This window comes from Passer domesticus, chromosome 5 (genome assembly GCF_036417665.1).
Source record: "Passer domesticus isolate bPasDom1 chromosome 5, bPasDom1.hap1, whole genome shotgun sequence".
NCBI lineage: Eukaryota > Metazoa > Chordata > Aves > Passeriformes > Passeridae > Passer > Passer domesticus.
In genome coordinates, this window is record NC_087478.1 from 19,150,361 (window position 1) to 19,165,132 (window position 14,772).

The 14,772-nt window shown below is 37.3% G+C and overlaps 2 long non-coding RNA genes across 3 annotated transcripts in view; both read right to left on the reverse strand.

The window, feature by feature from the left end:
- Nucleotides 1-14,772, reverse strand: part of LOC135301274 (uncharacterized) — a 43,233-nt gene that overhangs the window by 24,442 nt on the left and 4,019 nt on the right. The gene's annotated exons all lie outside the window — the stretch shown is intronic.
- On the reverse strand, nt 1,039-13,982 carry LOC135301779 (uncharacterized). Its single transcript, XR_010363515.1, has 3 exons — nt 9,129-13,982; nt 6,853-6,991; nt 1,039-3,380 (listed from the first exon to the last, which is right to left on the reverse strand). It is a non-coding gene; the product is annotated as an uncharacterized LOC135301779 (long non-coding RNA).

The window sequence follows — 14,772 nt, forward strand, 5'->3', positions numbered from 1 at the left end:
GGCAGCTTACCTACTATGAGAAAGGAGCAGTGACCTACAGCAGCTTTGTTAGAGTCACCACATTTTGTGATGATGCAACTAAAAGGAATAATCTGATTAGCAGACCAAAATCATAGCAGGCTGATTCAACTAGGCCCTGTTGGTACTACTGCAATATGTGCATTCATATGGACTTAGTGTACACCTATTCCTCTGCAGTACATCTATGAAATGATTTCCCATCCCCTGTTGGTTTCTCACTTGTGCTGTGACTCAGATTTTTTGGTTCTCATGGTAAACTGGACTAGCGTATTGAGTAGTTGTTCTTCCTGCTAAATTGTATTTCAGTTACATCAGTGAACCAGTGCAGCTTTCCACACAGCCTTACAAAACATTGGGTCAGCACAATGAAGACGGTAAATAAATGTCTAAGGCTGGTGAAGATGATTCTGCAAGGCTGCATTGCTGCAAGATAAAGGTGCATGGGGTCACAGTCTAAATGAGCATTAAGAACATCAAAAAGCTGCCAGTCAAACCTCATAAAGGTTATGGCACTCATGGACACATACATGATGGCTTGATGTATGAAAATGGAGCAAATCACATTTGTGGCAGCTGTTTACAAAAAAGCTGTGCATCTGAAAGCATGAGAAATAAACTGGTTGTTTATTTATAGGCATACAATTAAAATGTGACAGAATTACCTCTGATTTATCCAAAGGCAAATTTGTCGCTCCTAGAGCAGGGCCATATTGCTTCTAGAGGTTGAATCTTGTTTGTGGTATTTAAAAATTTGGGCAGCTAAAAATACTAGTTAACCCATCCACGTGTTCATGTCTTCTGCTGGATCTGTGGATGCTGCATTCACTGCAGGAATACTAAACTACTGCTAAGTTGGCCTAGCCCAGGTACTTTCAGTTATCAAGGCATTCAACCAGTGATTCTGTGAAAGTTACCCAAATAAATGCATATCCAGCAATTGCAGCTATTGTTGTTCATAAATGAATAAGCATCAAACAAAAGGAAAAGTTGCTTGCAGCTAAAAGTAAATGGGGGAGAAGAGGCCCTCAGAAATGGAGGATAAAGGAAATATTACAGTAAACTACGCAGGATGTACATGTGACTCCATTTATTATGACTTGTGAAGCAACATTAATATTCACTTAAAAGATTTCCAATTAAGAAATTCAGTCCAAAGCCCTCAGTTTTTATGTATCAATATTCAGAATGTCTAGAAGCAGAGGAGAGGTTTGCAGAGACAGAAAAAATAGTAATAGAGAATCTCACATGCCTATAAAGATTTTTGGAGCATGTTATCCACAAATACATATTGGTCATGACTAGCGCATGCAAGTGGGTTCAGTAGTTTGGGGATCTCTGCTGAATCAGAAATGGTAAAAAAAGTGCTACTGTAAATGATGTGCATTTGTTCCTCAATCATTTGCCAACTTTTCAATTAATATATACATGTTGTTTACCAAATGGCTTAGATGACAAGTTTTTATTGTATCTTGTTAATAACCTACCCAAACATTTGTTGTTAATTCCTTCATGTTTATGAAAATCAAGTTTCTTCATTACTTTGCCACAAGATAACAGTAACTGTTTATTTTTATGCTAGAGTATCAATTGTTGTAGAAACTTTTTTGCCTATAACAAGTTCTTACCAGGAACAGCAATTTCTCAAACACTGCCATGAACAAAACTCCCTTTCTATAGATGCTAAGAAAAAGTTAATAACAGGGGTCACTAAAAGCATCACAAACCCCAAATGTTTGGAATTTAGATGAAGACTCATGAATACTGCCTTACTAAATGCCATGCCACATTTATGACTTCAGGGCAAAATATATGAGCAACCAGACAATGTGAACATATTAATTAATGCTAATTACATCTCTGCAGTACAGATGGGTTCTATTCTCTTGACATGAGTATGTAATATGTTTGGCATAAATGTCAGTTAACATATTTATGCAGAAAAAAAAATCTGTAGTTTGCAAATACACAATCAGCTGTCTTTTAATTGTGAAGACACTATGTACTACAGCCCGTACACGTTGACCTGCAGTGTCAATGGTGCAGATCTTCACCATCATATGAGCTCTGTTACAATGGCTCCTGTGAATCCTTTTTTGCTGCTCCTGCTATGTGACTACTAGTACAGCATGGATGCTCATGCAGTAAAGGCAAGGGTTGCAGAGCCTGCTCTGTGTCACTCCCTCCTTGGATTTTCTCCTTCAAAATCCACTCTGAAATCCACCCCTGGTGCACATACTGAGAGTAACTCAGAACTACTTCATTGATCCCAGTGTACATTCCTATACTATAGGCACAGCTCTTTGTGCCAGCTGGTTATACCAACTAGTGTGGGTAGGAGGTAGGATTTCTGCCTCCATTCCTCCATCCCTCTGGAGTTCTGAGTATCACCATTACTATCCTCCAACAAGTATTCTGTTCATTCAGAATCAAAGAAACATAGAACCATAGAATCATACTGTGGTTTGGGTTGGAAGAATCCTTTGAAGGTCCTCTAGTCTAACACCTCATGCTGTAAGCCATCTTACAGCATCTTCAGATAGGTCAAGTCATTCAGAGCTCTGTCCAACCTGACCTTGAATGTTTCTAGGAATGGGGCCTCTACCATCTCTCTGGGCAACCTGTTCCAGTGCTTCATCGTATAAAGTATCTGAATAAACCCTCTTTTAGTCTAAAACAATTTCCCCTTGTCCAATTGCCGCAGGCCATACTTAAAAGTCTGTCTCCGTTTTTCTTTCAAGCCACCTTTTAGTACTAAAAGGCTCCAATAATATCTTCCCAGAATCTTCTCTCCAGGCAGAATAACCTCCATTCCCTCAGCCTTCCAGCAGGTGTTCCCTGATGCTCTTCCTGATGTCCTTCATTGTAGCAGAGTTGTTCCATCCCTCTGTTCAGTTTTATAGCCTCCTCTGGCCTCCCTCCCACAAGTCCATATCTTCCCATGCACAGCTGGATGCAGCCCTGCAGGTGTGGTGTCACCAGAGCAGAGGGACAGAATCACTTCCCTCTCCCTGCTGGCCATGCTGCTTTTGATGCAGCCCAGGACCCAGCTGGCTTTCTGTGCTGCAAGTGCACACGGCCAGGTCATGTCTGGCCTCTCATCCACCAGCACCCCCAGGTTCTTCTCAGCAGGGTTGTTCTCAATCCTTCCACCCCCAGCCTGTATTGATAAAGAGGTTTTCCCTGACCTACATGCAGGACCTTCCACTTGCCCTTGTTCAGTCTTGTAAGGTTCACATGGACTCATTTCTGGAGCTTGCCCAGGTCTCTCTGGATGGCATCCCATCCTTCAGGAGTGTCAACTGCATCACTCAGCTAAATGTCATCTGTTCAGTGGATCTGTCTGTTCAGTGGATCAAGACCTGCAGATTTTTGCAGCAGATACAGTCATTTGCATGCAGATATAGTCCAGTACCCAAGTCTTGGTACCCAAGAATGAATTTAAATAAAGGTCAAGCAAAACAAAGACAATTTTTACAGTTTACTCTTATATTTTCTAAGGTTTGGGATTAGATGGCTTATTATCCATGTAACTGAGGGAACCGACCTTCATCTTTCTTCCAACTCCTGCCATAAGACCATATTCTAACTATCCAAGCTAGTTCATACCAAAGTGAAACACCTTGATTGTGAGACAGAGCAACCAGTCCTTGTCCCTCACACACCTCACACTGAACTCCTCAGTTCCTTACTAGGTCACTTCAAAATTCTTGCATAGTCCTGGAATTTGTCTAAAGCTTTTCAGTGGGAAAACACCACTTTCCAGCTCAGTGAAAGAAGAAAAGGAGGCAAAACCTGATGGGATTAGGGAAGTTCCTTCCTCTGTAATGAAATATCCAGGTTTTATTTCTCTATCACATTACAAGTATGAACTGTTTGGGCTTAAATTCTCAAATTTTGTTGCCTTAGACTGACTAATAAAAATTTTACATTATCAGAGGAAGAAACCTTTTCTTACAGGTCCTTGGTCCGGTGAGAAACAAAATCAGGATAACTATTGCCGTAACCTAACTCAGACCCATCCTGCAATGACTAATAGGATGATTAGAATGCTGTTATTATGTCTTGCCTGTCAGTCATCCTAGAGTCCTAAAGGTATTGTTACTCAACCACTGTTGGCATTCACTTTAAGGAATCCAAAGACTGGGTTATTCTTGCAGTAAATGGTAGAGAATAAGCAATCAGCAGTGGGAAACAGTGCAGGAAAGAGAAAGAAGGAAACACTGGACTGGTCTGATGGGACAATCTTAGGAAGTTATTTTACTTTCTGTCTCTGTCACATAATTAAACATTATCCGAGGCTTCTCTTATGAGATGATCATAAGAGAACATGATCATCAATTTTGCATTTGTTTTCTGGATATTGGACTTGAAGAACTGCAATTTCATTTGAGAGAGTGCTCATAGCAACCTCTGAAGTTAACAGATGCACTTAAAGATTAATGAAGTCAGTATTCTGCTGTTTACACTAAAAAATCACATCAGGAGAGTCTCAAAATGACTAGTGAAAATTAGTAAGCACCTTCAGCCTTAATGTCTCTGTGTGTTTAATAGTTGTAAAAGAAGGAGAGTAGTAATCTCTAATATAATTTGTGAAAAAAATGCTTATGAAGTATTTAACTCTTATACTGATGTTATTATGGAAAAAAGACAATTATTAATTCAGAACAGGAGTTAAATTGTGTTCAATAAATAGGGCATAAACTACACAGCACAAGGAGGAGAAAACTGTTTATTGGAGAATTGGTTGTTAAAAGAGCTCAGTGCATTACAAGTACTGGGTGCACATGAGCTTTGCAACTTCACTGTTCTCCTAATGCAGTTTTTATGTTTAATCCTGTAAAACCAATTTCTGAAATCCTTCTTATTGTCTATATATATTTTAGAGTTTTGTGATCTGTGTAGAAAACCAAAGGTATTCCTTTATCTTTAAAATAATTTTCTGAAAATTTTCTTAGTTTCAGCTACAGAGACTCATAAATGGAATTATAATAAGTGAGAAAAAATTAAGCAGTCACAAAGCAAAGGAGGATTTTTGTTTCTATTTGTTTCTCTTAGGTTATCTCCGATTTTCTTCTGTGAAAGAAGTCAGGAGATGCATTTCCTCCTCAGACAAAATATAGGGCTTCCTTCTGCTGCTGGACTTTTATACTCTCACATCTGCTGATAGAAATAATAGGAAGTAGACTCTCCTGGTGCATCCTGTGTGCTCTGCTCTAGTGATCCATAATCCACAAAAAATTCTGCCTGTTCCAGTGTGCAGATGTGGGTATACAGAACATCAGGAATACCAGCTTGCTGAATTCTCAAGACCCATTAGGTGTTTTTTTTTACAAGTAGGCATTTAGTTAAGTGTGAACTCAGGTTTTAGAGCTTTCTGGAAGAAGAAATCTGGTACCTGTTCAGGACCTCCTTGCCTGCTCAAGCTCTGCCTGCACAGGCTGGTTCAGCCCCAGGCAGAGAAGAATGTGCCCCTGTGGAAGAACCGTGCCAAGAGAGTGCAGGGTTTGCTGTGGTGGCAGCTGTCAGTGTCAGGGATAAAGAAACACATATAAATCTTTGTCACCTTGGCTCCTTGTTCCTTGCCTCATCCTCAACTCTAACCTTAGAGTACAAATGCTGCCAACACCTAGTACTAAATTTATAGCAAAAAAGCATTTCTCCCCCAAGCATGATTAAGCAAAATATGTGGGCATCTTGACCTGAGCTTTTAACCAAAGGAATAAATATTTGCTGAGAGAATATATTGAATCAGGGGATGGTATTTATCTTAGTATAGCATGCTTAATTTTTACATATCATGCTTTTAAAGATAAATAAGTAACAAGAAATTTGAAATTGTTCTTATAAAAATGAGAACAAATTACCACTGGCTGTTTGAAAAATGAGTTAGGAGAATGACAAAACACAGGGAATAACACTAAACAGTGAGTGTCAAGCCAATGGAGAGGAATTTGACTGTGAGAAACAGTCGCCGAGCATGTAAATGAAATTATAGATGATTAGAGATGGAGTGAGAAATAAAATAAATATACACAAAGACAGCATGAATAGCTGCATGCCAGCATGCAGTCAAAATAATATGAATTGATCACACACATTTCAGACAAGCCATTCCTCAAATGTCAGAAAAAAATAGAACTATAATGAATGTAGAACACATATAGCCCACTTACTGCACTCAAACTGTAAAGATATGGGTCTAACCAATGTCTTAAAACCCAAGGATGATAGAGATTCTACACTTCCTCAGGCAATCTTCATCAGTATTTGAAATATTCCTGTTAAAAAATCCTCTCTGTGGTCTAGCTTAAATCTGCTTTGCCATAGCTTTCTGCATTTTATTCTTTATTCTTATAATCTACTACACATTTTTTCTTTCTTCTTTGATTTTACCTAAAGTTTTCAGAATACATTAAAGATTTACAATGCTTTTCATGTTTCTTATAGGTCATATTCCTTGGACTATTTTTATGCTTATAGATTTTTTTTCTGGATAATTTTTCTTGAAACACAATGCCAAAACCTGGCCAGTTTTCCAGCTAGTGATTTACCAGAGTTAAACATGAAGAGAAATATTCCTTCAAATTCATGTCTTTACTTCACCATTTGATGCTTTCCATTTTCTCTCTGACATATCTGACACTTGCTCTGCTTGGCATATACTATAACCCCAAGAACCCTTTTTGCAGAACTTCTGTGTAGAATATCACAAGCATTTCACAAGACTCTGTGGTCTTTTCTGCTTGTCTGAAAGGCAGTGCAACCCAGAACCACATTCAAAGCTGAATCCAGAATGCAAAGCTGCCAAGAAAAGCATAACAGTGGTCCTACCTGTTATGTCTTCTCAGTCAAAGTGCTTCCTGGACTGAAGGCCATAATATTTTAGAGCTACAAATGGATTTTGCTGCATCCTTTATCTACCAATCCGTCACTTTTGGAACTCATTTGTTCTTTTAGTTTCCAAAGTATTCTGTGACAATGAGACCCATAACTTATTTATGTAATATATTAAGATTTTGTAGTGTTGATATTGCTCCCTGATAATTTCCTTAAGAGCTTGATAGTTTTTGTGAGCTTAGAAATAACGAATAAACACTCCTTATTCATCTTATTCAAACCATTTACAATTTTCTAGCTCTATATCATACCCCTCTCTAGATTCTCCAAGCATGGAAAGTCTTAGCACATTTTCTTGTCCCTTGTACAGAAGCTGCTGCACTTCTCAGTGACTGTCCCTGTTTTTTAGTATTTAAAAAAAATTCTCTACCACCTCTTTTCAAAACAGCTTATTAGGTATGAAGTGTTCAAAAGAAGGAACAGGATGAGTTGACAGTGATAAATTGGATTGTCTGTTTTGGTCTCCTTATACCTAGTAATTTCTAACACTCTCTTTATTGTTTTTCCCCCATCTCCAATGGTTTCAGATCTCTGAAAGATAATAGATGCCACACTTTGAGACAGATGTTATATATTTATAATTATGGTATTTTTACCTCATGTGCATGTCATTATAGTTGTCACAATTTCATTTGGATGGTTTTACTGAACAGACCTTCAGTATCTTGAGATTTCTGTGGATTTGTTTGCATTCAGTTTTATGTTTCTCTAGCATGGATAATACATCATCATCTGAAAATTTTGTTCTTTCACAATTCCCTCCTTTTCCATATGGTTATGACTATTTACACACCAAATATTCTAACTCAGATTCTTAGGGGGATCTCCTCTCATAGTTTCTTCTCATTTTAAAATCTAATTTTTTAACTTTATTATTATTATTATGTCTTATGTATAACAATGTAAGTTATTTAGGCACCCTGGATAAGGATATCTATGAAAAAAATATTAAACAGATGAAAGGTATTTCCTTCAGAGATCTCTAACAGATGGTAAAGCATTACTCCCAAACAGAAGTTCTGTTGGTTGTCTGTCAGTACACTGCATTTATCTATGTATCTACTTGTGTAATATTTAATTAAATAGAAAGAAAACGGATTGAAAATATTTATGAGCCAGCAGTATTCAGAATTTCTCTTGGAGCCAGTTTTAAGCTTGGTGTAGCATTTTTTAATGTCCAGACAACTGGCACTGAGAGGCTGATTTACACCACAGGTTATATATATCACTACTACTCCTCCTTTCATGTTTGAATTTCTTTACAACTCTGGGTTGATCACCATCTTGTCCTTGTTACTCAGGGTGGTTCATTTAAGTAGTTTGTTCTAAATACATTTTTGTTAATATTTAAATTGAGACAGTTCCTCAAATTAATCACTCATAAAGAGGGGTGCTAAGAATTGATGTGACCTTCTCTTCGGTGAAAACTGATGCAAAGAACTAGCTTAGCTTTTTCTGACATTGTTTATGTTTGTTGAGTGCTGCTTGTGATCACAGATCTGTTGCACTAATGGTCTGGTCAGCTGCTTCTTTTCAGTGTGGTTAAGATGGCTGTGAACATTTATCTAGGGCTTCAAAATAGTCTATTTGGACTTTTCTGTGATTATGCCTTTAGCATCATAGAGATTCTTCATCCTTTTTTTCCCCTCTCTTTTGGACATGACTCCATTTTTATAAAAGTTATTTCTGTATTTTAGTATTTTTTTATAGTTGAAACACACCAATGTTATTTTGGTTTCAAATGCTTTTAATGCTTTTGATGCCTTCCTAGTAGAGGATATTTATTGACATCTGGCATATAGTATGATGTTTTTATAGTTCCCAATCCAAAGTAATTTTTTTTAACTTCTTCTTTCAAATTTTTCTTTTCTTCTAAAATTAGAAGTCTTGTCTCATTTTTGCCATAGCCTTCACAATCTCATGATGGGCTATTCACTCCTGATTGCTGGAAATCTTAACAGCATGACAGCAGATAATTGAAGACTGTCATTATTATAATTTTTGACCTCACGAATTTCTTCATCAGTTTGTAGTAATTGTTACCATTCTGGTAATATGATACTCTGCAGCACTAATATCATACTTCTTTTTGGGAATATAATTCACAGAGGTTCATATACACACATACTCTGTAGCATCCTTACTTAATTTCTCAGCATTTTTTAAAATTACTAATACCTGCATGCCATTCACACCGTGTCTATTCTTACCTTAGAGCAGAATTTCATATTTCCAAACTTGAAATATGCCTAGTGACAAGAGGACAGAGCCAGGTTCTTCTGAATGGTGCCAAGCAATAAAACAGGCAACGGGCAGGGACTGATGCACAGGAATTCCACCTGAACATGAGGAACAACTTATCTACTGTGTGGTGATATTGACCACTGTCACCACTGGAACAGATTGCCCTGAGAGGTTGTGGAGTCTCCCCTCACTGAATATATTCAAGAACTGTCTGAACACAATCCTGTGCTAATCTGGGATGAGCTGCTTGACCAGGGAGGTTGGACCAGATGAGCCACTGTGGTCCCTTCATACATGACCCATTCAATGATTCTGTGGTCCTTCTTGTGGACTGCTCTTTGAATTAATAATATTAATTTTCAATTCTCATGCTGGCCTTCTGTATGCTTGCAGATCCTTCAACTTGAAATAATCTATAAATTGAATAAACATACCTAGTTATGAATAAACATATTTAATGGTATTCAATGCTTTAAGAATTTTTATTCAATGCTTTCTAGTTTGATAGCAAACCACTGATAAATTCTCTTTGCACTTGGTTTTCTAATCACATTATCTTGCCTATGAATGAGAATCCCACATAGAAAAACACCAAAAGCCTTCCTGAAATCCTGCTAGACTCCACTTCTTGGTTTCTTGAGGCCTATTGCTCATTTAGAAGGAAATTAGGTGACCTGTTAATATTAGTACTCAGGAGGTATAAGTTGGCTTTTACATATCCCCTTTATCTTTTAAATGCTTAATAATGGTGTCTTTCACTGCTTGCTTAATTATCTGCGGGGACCAAAGGTAAACTGTCAGGCTTGTAAATTTTTCTCTTGCTCTTTTCCTCTTTTAAAAAATATAAATAGTGAGTTTACCCTATCGCAATGCTTATAGCACAGAATGAGTTAACATCAATAATGAATTAACAGAATCCAACTATTCTTTTGCTGTGCAATAGCCCAGGGCTACCACAATCCTGTATGGGCTGTACATCATTCCTTTGCACATAACACACTGAACTCACTAGCTGTCTGATGAAGTCTGTGCTACATAGTCTATGGAACAGTAAAAACTGTAAGACAAAAATGTTTACCAGACTAGTCATAAGACCAAATTCATATGGTTTTCAGAACCATTCTCTAATATTTATACTGCTTAATACTGTATGACTATTAACTCTGCAGTAGTTCAAGGACATATGTTATAGGCAAAGTAAATGACCGAATTAATTCACCTGAGAGGCAGCTGGCATGGTGCTTGGACAATATCCTTTGAGTGGCCAATTAAATATCACATACAAAGTTAGCTTGAAGGAAATAACAGAAAAGATTGCCAAGCTGATGAATGTAAAATTATGATTTGCTCACCAACTTTTTCTTTAACACATTAAAAAATACAATTTGTAGAACTTGTGGGATAAGAAGTTTTAACAAGAGTCATGTTTGACAAAATATCCTGTGCAAAAATATCCTCTGCCAACCTCAGTTCAGTTCAGTTTCATTAGCAAAAATTTCATTCACTCAAGTACTGTCAAAATCTGGAAAAGAAACCCAGTAGGTCAGCGTCAGAGCAGATCAGTCCTGCTCATTACAGGGATTTATTCTCTGTTTGAGGTTTGATCCCTTGGGATTATTTGTCATTGCCATCCATATTCAACTTGTATGGAGGTTGCTGAAATGTATTTACATGGATATAACTGCTCTCTTTTATTGCTGGATAGTATTTATGGGAGCACACTGAATAATATACTGAATACTATTTATGTAATCACTTATTAATCTTCTGATTCCTGATCTTTTAATGCATATCTTCCTTAAACATTTGTGGATTTTGAGCACTGAAATAGGAGCAGCCTTCTGTCACAATCTTGTCTGTCGCATTTACTGCACATTTTCTTTTACCCAGAACTGTGTTGTGCTTTGTATCTCCCAATTTGTACCTTTAGTTAATTGTGTTGTGCATTGGACTTCCCATTTGTACCTTTAGGTTACTGTCATTGACTTTATTTTGATGAATGTGTCCTTTATTTCGGACTTATAGTCCAAATTAGGCAAGTCATGTTCTGCCATCCAAAAAGCAAATCTAATTTGCAGCACAAATGTAAACTGCATTTAGCTTTAATCTAGTGGCAATCAACAGGCTATCTATCTCTTTTTGCTTTTCTGCAGGTTTTGCCTCCCTTCCTAAGGAAGCAAAATTTACTCTGTTGCACATTCTGTCAGTATAAATCTTGCAATAAGCTTTGGAACCTTCTTTAAAATTTCAACTGATTTTGACAGTGCTCAAGGTCTCAGTGTTACAACATTCCCACAAACTGAGTAGAGCCAGGCAGAGTGTAAGAAACCCAATCAGTCTCCCACTGAGGCCAGAGCAGCACCACAATTCATTTACATGGATTTTCTCTGCCTTAGACACTGTAGACTGGTTCATTACCTGCCTATCACCAGTTTTCCTTAGGCCATAAAACTTTCATTTTTCTTTCAGTTCATTCTGTGATTTATCATCTGCAGTCCTTCTTTATATGAAACAGTAATCTTATGCTGATTGGGTTAATTGTAGATTGCATTTCTACAAATACTTGTTCTGTGTACTTTTGAGATAGTATTGTTTCTGGAATTCAGCAATTGTTTTGTTTTGTTTTCATGGCTTGTCTTCAGACATCTTGAAATATTTGCATATGTTCCTTGATGTTGAGTAATATCTTGCAAGTTTGCTGCTGGAATCACAATATCTCAAAATTTGAAAGGTTCCTACTGCCCTGCATTATAGGACTCACTTTACATACAGATACATATATAAAAGAACATACAAAAATAGTTGCTTCCTTTTGAGTAGAAATGTTCTTATTTCAGTATTTTCTAAGCACTTTTGCTCTGATTAGACCCAGGATCTAGATGTTTATGTTTATGTTTATGCTTCCTTGCTTTTAATACAATACCTAAGAAAATGGTCAGCAAACAGGAGATAATCTCATTGCAAGTCATAGAACCCAAAGAAACCTGGCTTAATGAATTCTACTGCTTGTTCTTTCTTGACTTCCTACTTCCTCCTCTCCTTTTCTGCTATGCTTCTTGCTCTCAATCTTGCCTGCATTGCTTTTAAGCTACTGCGCCTTACTGCATCCTTTCATTCTGAATCTTTCCTGCACCTTCTTTGTCCCCTCTTCTCTTGAATCTCATTCTCCCTTTCCTTGTCCAAGTCTCATTCCAGATATATTTCTCTCACTTTCCTATTTCTCTCACTTACCTCTCTCAATCTACTACTTCCCATCCCTCCCCATGCTACATCCACACAATTGTGTGTGGACATACACCACACATGTACAAACAGAGAAACAGAAGTCCTTGTCCACTTTTCTGCAGGACTTTCCCCTCACCCATACATTTTGAGGTAAGTTTAGGAACATAGTCCTTTGTATTTTCCTCTGAAAGACTTAGAAATCCTTACATCTTCTCTTTACGCTCCTCCCTTCAGTCTTCAATAGTCTAGATCCTTTGCCACCTCCTTCATAAGAAAAAGACAGCTGGAAACACTTGATTTTAAAACTCAGTAGATTCATAATTAGGAATAGGTTTTAAATACATTATTTGGTAGAGAACATGATCACCTTGTGAATCAGCATGCTAGACCAGGTCTGCATTTGGCCTTAATTTGCTTATCCAGATGCATTATCCTCCATTTACCAGTGCACATCACAAAGCCTTAGAATATATATGCCTCAATTCAATGATTTCTGAAAGCATGAAGCTCATTTTGTTGCATATCTGTGTGTGTTTTGTATTAATCAGATTAATCAGGGATGAGAACATTAATTAAATTAACTTTATGTTCACTCTACAGGAAGAGTGTACAGGAAAAAAAAAAGCACTGGACTGGAAGAAAACTGAATGTGGTAAGAAGATGCAAATTCATTATATAATACTGTAAGTAAGTTCTTCATTTTTCCTAATATATTTTACTAGATTAATTCTTTTGTTAAGTAAAATACCTGTCCTGTGAGAACATACTTTTTTTTTTTTTTTTTTACCCAGCCAGGCAGGTAAGCAAAAAGGTGAGAATATTTACACAGAATAATGCCTTTCTTAAGAAAAGGTAAGACAAATTATTTTAAAGTGGCAAGTCATGTAGTACTTGTTAGTGATCTGTGAGGAGGAAAGAAGAATACTTGAACTTCTTGAAGTTGAGATCCCAACAGCACAAGTGCCCAAGTCCCACATAAAACACCCAAACTGTATCATCAATTCATTTAGACCTTTTCTTCCCTGTCTCTTGTAGGACTGGGTTACTGACTGCACTGATCTGATGATGCAGCATGTCTTCTTGGGGCATTCCAATGGTCACCTCTTGTCACCTCAGTTGCTACCAGCTGCACAGACTTTTTCTCAAACAGAGGATCTGCTCTGTACGCTCTCTAACTCTCCTGCCAGAACCCGCTGTCAGAAGGTGCAGCACTGAAATGGGTAGGCTAGATTCCAGCCCCCAAGAAGCCTTGCTGATGGCTGACACCAGCTCATTCTTTCCACAGAACTGCTGTAATCACAAGCTAAATTCTTTTAGGCCAGAAATTTTTTCCTGCCTCTGTGTGAAGCTGTGTCACTGTGCAACCAGGAATCAAAGCTGAAGGGTGTAAAGGGAAAACAACAGAATAGGTTGAATCCATGATCAAATGATGACAAGGACCTCCAGGGGAGAGATGCAATGCAAATTGTTCCCCCTGCTAAATTTTATAGTCATGCACCAGAAAGCACAGAAGGGAATTAGACCTCATGAGAAGTCTAATTAATTATGAGTTTTAATAACTTTGTAAATAAATGAATTGTGGGTAAGACAATACACATAGCAGGGCTTTTTTTTATCCCAAAAGGGTAATGAAGCTTTATGTTAATTGGGGAACAGAGCATGAAGATGCAGCTCTTTGTTAGATTGGAATACACATTGACTAAGATTCAGAATTATTCTAGCCCAGGGATTTTCTGTAAGATACTGTCAAGACTAAGGTATAAGAATAGTGTAAACATTGCAATTATGCAAATGTAGACTTGATGCAAATATAACTGAAATTAATTTTAAGATTTCACCAAAAACATGAGGTATGTAAGTATGCACAGTTTAAATACTGTAAGCAAATTGCATTGGATTATAAAATCATATAATGGTAATCAGCTCATATAATTTCATTTGTAGTACACTATAAGAAAACTTATACTTTTTTGGGGGTGACTGATAAAGGAATAAGCAACATAGAATTGTCTGAGTGATCTCACCTTTATCTCAAAGTTAACATATTTGTGCTCTAAAGACTAGTTTATTCATCTCCCATTAATACATCTTTGGATAGAAATAAATAAACAACATTGGGCATTGCAACCAGAACTCAATATTGTTTTCCCCTTCCTCAAGTTAAGCTCACTCGCAACAGAATCAAAGTGTCTTTATTAATTGTCTCTACAGACCCCAGCTCTTGAATTCCTGATTTAACTGTGCCTTGTGCTTAAAAGGGGTCTCTAACTTGTAGTATAGGATTTTGAAATCAAGATATTCTACTTCCTTGGCAAGTGTTCTATCCATTTGGCCATCATGCTCAGAGGCTCTAACAAAGGAATCTTAATATGCCCAAATCATAGA